This window comes from Pinus tabuliformis, chromosome 8, assembly GCF_031772625.1.
Source record: "Pinus tabuliformis cultivar Carrire ecotype Pingquan chromosome 8, CPIR1, whole genome shotgun sequence".
In the NCBI taxonomy this organism is placed as follows: domain Eukaryota; kingdom Viridiplantae; phylum Streptophyta; class Pinopsida; order Pinales; family Pinaceae; genus Pinus; species Pinus tabuliformis.
In genome coordinates this window covers 1,655,994,723-1,656,001,516 of record NC_142294.1, presented here as the reverse complement: position 1 = coordinate 1,656,001,516, position 6,794 = coordinate 1,655,994,723, and positions in this window count along the sequence as shown.

Sequence of the window (6,794 nt, the reverse complement as noted above, 5' to 3'; positions counted from 1 at the left end):
ACACCTGCAAAATGGTTAGGGGAGCACTGCTATTGATGTGGGCAGTTCAGATTGGAACTCTGTATAGGCTATAAGGTATCACTATTATTGATGGGTGCAACAATTTTGTGGTTCCTAAAAGTGGAGCAGAAAATCTAGTGCTCTCTAGAGAGAAGACCATGCTGTGGCATCAAAGGCTTGGACATATAGGAGAGAAGGGCCTTCGAATACTTCATGGTAAAGGTATGGTAGAAGGTATGAGCAATAGCTCTATAGATTTTGATTTCTGTGAAAATTGTGTATATGGGAAGCAGAATCGGGTGAGTTTCCCCTCTGGTGGTAAGAGGGCAAAACATATATTAGAGCTTGTGCACAATGATGTGTTTGAACCTGTGAAGGTTCCATCACTGGGTAATTCTGTGTACTATGTATCATTTATAGATGACTTCTCAAGGAATACATGGATATATTTCCTTAAGAAGAAATATAAAGTCTTTGACAGGTTTAAAGAATTTAATGCTCTGGTGGAAAACCAGACAGAGAAGAAGATAAAGGTGCCGAGGACAGATAACGGTAGAGAGTTTTGCAGTGAGGAATTTGAAGAATTCTATAAGAAGAGTGGTATAGCATGATAGAAGACTACTCCATATACACCTTAGAAAAATGGAGTTACAGAAAGAATGAACAAGACGTTGATGGAAAGGGCAAGAAGCATGCTCTGTGGTGATGGGTTAGGACAAGAATTCTAGGTAGAGGCGGTGGAGACTGCATGTTACCTAGTCAACAGATCACCTTCATCAGCATTGGAAGATAAGACTCGACAAGAGGTATGTACTAGTAAGAAACCTTCTCTTTCACATCTGAGGGTATTTGGATGTGATTCATATGTACATGTTCCAAAGGAGAAAAGAACCAAGTTGGATAGTAAATTTGAAAAGTGCATCTTTATTAAGTATAAGGATGGTTTAAAGGGTTATAAGCTTTGGAACCCAGTAACAAGGAAGGTTGTGTACAGCCGAGATGTGGTGTTCAAAGAGGTGAAAGATGTTATTAAACATGAAGTCCAAGCATAGGAACCTGAGAAGATAGAGTTTGAGCTAAAGAAGGAAGAATCGGACTCTACAACAGAGGAGGAATCAGAAGATGAAGAGCCATAAACTCCGGGTGTGAGAAGATCAGTTCAAGAAGAAGACAAATGCAGAAGGAAAGGTGGAGAAATACAAAGCTCGGTTGGTAGCAAAAGGTTATTCCTAGGTGTCGGGAATTGATTTTGGTGATATTTTTTCTCCTGTTGCCAAGGTAACTTCTATTAGATTACTTTTATCTGTTGTTGTTGCTTTTGATTTTGAGGTAGAACAGATGGATGTGAAGACAACATTTCTTCACGGGGATCTGGAAGAGGAGATCTACATGAAACAACATGAAGGTTTTGCTGTGAAGGGTAAGAAAGAATCGGTATGCAAGTTAAAAAAGTCTCTGTATGGGTTAAAATAGACACCAAAGATGTGGTATCAGAAATTTGATACATTTATACGGGGACTTGACTTCACCAAAAACAAAGAAGATCACTGTGTGTATTTTAAATTAATTGGTGACTATGTTATTTATCTGGTCTTATATGTGGATGATATGTTGCTAGTTGGAAATGACAAAGAAATTATCCAGGATTTGAAAACCCATTTGTCCTCCAAATTCAACATGAAAGATCTTGGTGCTGCAAACTATATTTTGGGCATGTAAATTAAAAGAGATTGGACAAAGAGGAAGCTCTGGTTAAACCAAAGGAAGTATGTCGAGACAATATTGCAGAGGTTTAATATGCAGGATAGTAAATCGATGAAGGTTCCTATTCCTGTAGGTGTAAAGTTATCTGCTGAATAGTGTCCCAAGACACAAGAAGAGGAAGAGGACATGTCCCGTGTTCTATATGCAAGTATAGTCGGTAGCCTGATGTATGCGATGGTCTGTACTAAACCAGACATTGCACATGCAGTGGGAGTACTGAACAGGTTTATGACAAAACCAGGGAAGGAGCACTGGACAGTAGTGAAGCAGGTTTTCAGGTATTTGCGTGGCAACAGTTATTATGGTGCTACCATGGAAGACCAGGATTGGACATAGTGTTGGATATTCGTGGCTTTGTTGATGCAGACTGGGTTGGAGATTTGGATCAAAGAAGATCTACAAATGGGTATGTGTTTAACCTCTTTGGAGGTGCAGTCAGTTGGATGAGTAAGAAACAATCTGTAGTGGCACTATCAACTACAAAGGCAGAATACATGGCAGCCACTCATGCAAGCAAGGAAGCAGTTTGGTTGCAGAGATTGTGTTCAAGTATGGGGTTAGTACAGGGAGCTATAAGGATAGTCTGTGACAGCCAAAGTGCAATTTTCTTGGCAAAGAACCCTAAATATCATTCAAAGACAAAGCGCATTGATGTTCAGTATCACTTTGTGAGGGATATGATAGAAGACAAAAAGGTGTTGCTGGTAAAGGTGGACACTTTGAAGAATGCTACAGATGCATTGACAAAATCTATGAGCTCTAAGAAGTTCTCTTGGTGTAGAGAAACAATGGGCATTACAGGGTTGGATAAATGACTAAGCTCTCTTGTGGCCCCCTATGGAAAGAAAACAACAAGTGGGAGAATGTTGGGTTGTGTTATATTCTTTCCACAACTAGCCCATGTAGTTAATGGGGGGGGTTAGAAGGGGGGCGGAGCCCCCCTTTGTTGCACCGCTTATGTAGTGGGGGGGGTGTCACAGGGGGTTTGAAGGGTGCAGGTAACCCCACTCTATGGGGTCTGGGGTAGCGCCGTGGAAATTTTGTTTTCGGACCCTATATTAGGTTGGGCGGACCTACATATGGTTTTGTGCATGATTTTTCGCACATGGTTTTGGACGCAATGGTTTTTGGTCCATGGTATTGGATGCTTCGACATGTATAAATATGTATTGTAACATTGAAAGGAACATAATGAAAAATCAAGCTGGTAGTCCCGGTTTTGGGATCCACATGAAAAGCTCTATGTATATGTGTTTTATGTGTTATGCTCTCGCATTGTTTATTTTTTGTCTTTTAGAATTCATATGTAGGTAAAATCTGTACAGGGTTAAAACCTACAATGGAATCCTAAGGGAGGAGGTTGAGGCTATAGGAAGGTTGAAGAGGTTAGATTTAAGGGACAATCAGCTAGCCATGGAAGTAAAAGGTGAGTTGTCTTTTATGGGAACGTTGTACAAGGACTACCAGGTAATAAGATTTCTATTTGGGTAATTTAAGAAGGTATGGTATGCCCTAGTTTTCTATAGAAGTATATATAGGGTGTTGTAGGTGTCGATATTTGGGAAGGAAAGGCTTAGAGGAGAAAGCCTCAACCCTACATGATTTTGTCAAAATATTAGACCTGATATTTTGGCATTGTGTAGGGATTTTTAAGGGCCACTATCACTGGTATGTGAGCCCTGTGGATTTGCTTATTAATGGAATTGTAAGAAAACGTGTTTGGTAAATAGTTATTGTGTACTGTACATTTATCTTATTACTGCTGTAATTTTGATTGTGCAATTTTTTTGAATTTAGAAATTTTTCAGTGTGTTTATAATGTTTAGCTAAGCATGGACTAGAACTAGTGTGCATGCAATTTTGACATGGTACCAGAGCTACTTTGAAGAACAATTGGGTCATAATTGTGCATTTGTGGAAGCTTTGAGATGGGTTTGGTTTTTATTCATTGTTGAATGAAGAAAAACTAGTCTCTTAGCTTTATGCGTAATAATCCAATAAAGACAATGATTTTGGGCTTGAGGTTTGGTGACCATTTGGAAGGGATATCCAACTATAGTTTGTGGAATTAAAGAGTTAATCTAGTGTGGTTAGTGAATGATCTATGGGATTATGCCAATACCCAAATAAAGGCACAAATTATTCAATGTGATTGGATTTATATAATTTAGCTAATGTGAATGCCAAGTTGATCATTCTTGATGAAGTCAAGAATCACTTGATACGTCATCTTAGTAAAAAGGACATTGCATGGAACATGTGGGTAGCTATGAAAGTGTTGTTTCAAGACAAGAATGAAAATCTGAAGATGGTATTGAGGGAGAAGTTCATGGAAACCAAGATGGCACATTCAGAGAATGTTACATCTGATCTTACATGGATTTTACAAGTTTGTGATGAGCTTGCAGCTATAGACCATAATGTGGAAGAATCAAAGTTGACGAGCACTACAATAAAGCACTTCTTAGATTAGTGGAAGCCTTTCATCAAAGGAGTAGTAGCATGGGAGAACCTTCCATATTGGAACAAGTTATTGGATGTTTTCATCGAGGAGGAACTTTGGGATGAGGATCTTCAACAAAAGAGTTATAATGGGAAGTATGTTGAAGAAGGGTAAAGGAAAGTTCAACAATGGCATCAAGAAGAAGGAATTAAGCAAATTGAACTGCTTTGCATGTGAAGGTTTCAATCATTATGCAAGAAAGTGTTCACATAAGAAGAAAGGAGGGAAAGAAAAGAAGCATGAGATGGTGATGGTTGCTCTAGCTACAGTTGATGAGGATGAGTTTGAACAATGTAAACTTTGAAACAGGAACTGATACTCTTACCCGTTTCGTAGAGATAGCAAAAAACTAACCCGATCAGACAGCCACTGCACCACTGCCCATGGGGGCCCAGATCCGCGCCCCCACGGGCGGCCAGGCGGTGGCCAATTGTTTTGTCTTTTTTTTTTTAAATAAAAAAATAATTTTTTTAAATATGTTAATACCATTTTTTTTTAAGTTTAAGTTTTAAATGTATTTTATATATATATATATATATATATATATTCTAAATGTTTTTTTTTAAATCAAAAATATATTTAGCTTTTTGTAATTTTAAATGTTTTTTTTTAAATCAATGTTAGATAGAAATTTTAAATTTTCAATGTTTTTTTTTTAAATCAAAAATATATTGCTTTTTTAAATTTTATATGTTTTTTGATTTATTTATTTTACAAAAAAAATTTCGGCGAAGATCACATGAGACATCATTAGCCGTTGGTCGATTTAGCCGTTGGAGTCTCTGCTCAGACTATTTAACATGCTAAGTTGGATCTGTTTCTTCAACTTGTCCTGACGATGAACCACACTTGTTGGTTCGAAATGCGTCGACAAATGATGTCTCATGTGATCTTCACCGAAATTTTTTTTGTAAACTTGATATGGATCACAGAAACCTAAACTCTACTATTGATTTATTTATTTTTTAATTTTAAAATATATTTTTTAAAATTTTAATTGTTTTTTGTTTTTTTTTTTTTAATTTAGTATATTTTTGTTTTTTTAGGTTTTTTTATTAATGGTTTTAATCTTAATTTTAGTAGTTTTTTTTTTTTTGTATATGCTTTTTAAAATTTTTCTACTTTACTTAATTCTATAGTTTTTTTTTTTTTTTTAATTTTGTTTGTTTTTTTTTTTTTTCCAAATTTTTTATGGTTTAGGAGATAAAACAAAAAAAAATGTAATTTTTTTTTTTTAAATATGTTTTTCTTATTATTTATTTCTATATATATATACTTAGTTTTTTAATTCTTATCTTTTATAGGTTAACTTTAAAAAAAAAAAAACAAAACATTTTTATGATTGATTTTTTTTTTTTTAATATATTTGAATTTTTTTTTGTCATTTTTGTATGTGTGATTTTTTTTTTTTTTAATTTTATGTTTTGTTTTTAATATATATATTTTTTGTACCTTTTTTTTTTGTTTTTTTTCATTGTTTTAATTTTATGGTTTCATTATTCTTTTGAAATTTTAATGTTTTTCGGAGTCATGATAAAATCTTTTACACCATTATTTCAAAATGTTGAAAATTTACCCTAGGAAAAAATAAGTGTTATTCGAGCATCAACACTTTTCATTTTGAGGGTGTTTTTTGCACAATTTTTGCACAAAAAATTGGTTTTCACCCATTTTTAAAACGTTGAAAATTTACCCTAGATAAAAAAAAGTTTCATTCTAGTATACAATTTTCATTTTTAGCACTGTTTTTCATGTTTTTCAGGGTATGACTAGTTGTTGTTCTTGGATGAGAACGTTTTTAACACGCCCTTGTTGTGTTGAGGACGACCGTGGAGCCGGCCAGAATATTTGGGTGGCCTGTGTTGGAACTCTTTGAGAGAAAGGCTACTCGTGAGAGGCCAACGCTGAAGTGAAGTGTGTGATCGAACACCATTGAAAGAGGCATGAAAATAGGAGTTGCCATTAAGCTCTGGAGTGGTGGTTAAACTAGGAGCAGCGTGGAGAAGTTGTCTGGCCTACACTTGGAGGACCTTAAGTCAAAAGATTGAAGATTATTGTGCGTTGAACCTATGGAGGATAGATCGCACTACTGTGTCACCCTATATGCTGCTTGGTCGACCAGGAGCCTGCAGCAAGAAGATCTGTGTGTTTGATCATTGTTGGGAATATTGCCAGCATGCAAGGCATAGATCAAAGTAATACATGTGTGATTTTGTTGCAGACATGTATATGCAACATGTAAGTGTGAGATCATGGGAGTGTAAGAGTTGTCATCCCTTGAGATCCAATCATGGTTGTCATCTCTCTACGTATAAAGGAAGATCACAGGCCATATACAAGTGGTAGCAGACAGTGTGAAGGAAAGAGCCTCTCGAGCTAAGGAGTGTTGGGCAGGTCGAGATTCAAGAAGTTTATGAAGGCCGAAAAGGGCTGTGTAACTTGTGAAGAGGCGTAGAAGAGCGCTCTTAAAGGGCTGTCTAGAGAAGCAGTCAGCGTAAACCATGGGACAGAGCATGGTTAAGAAGAG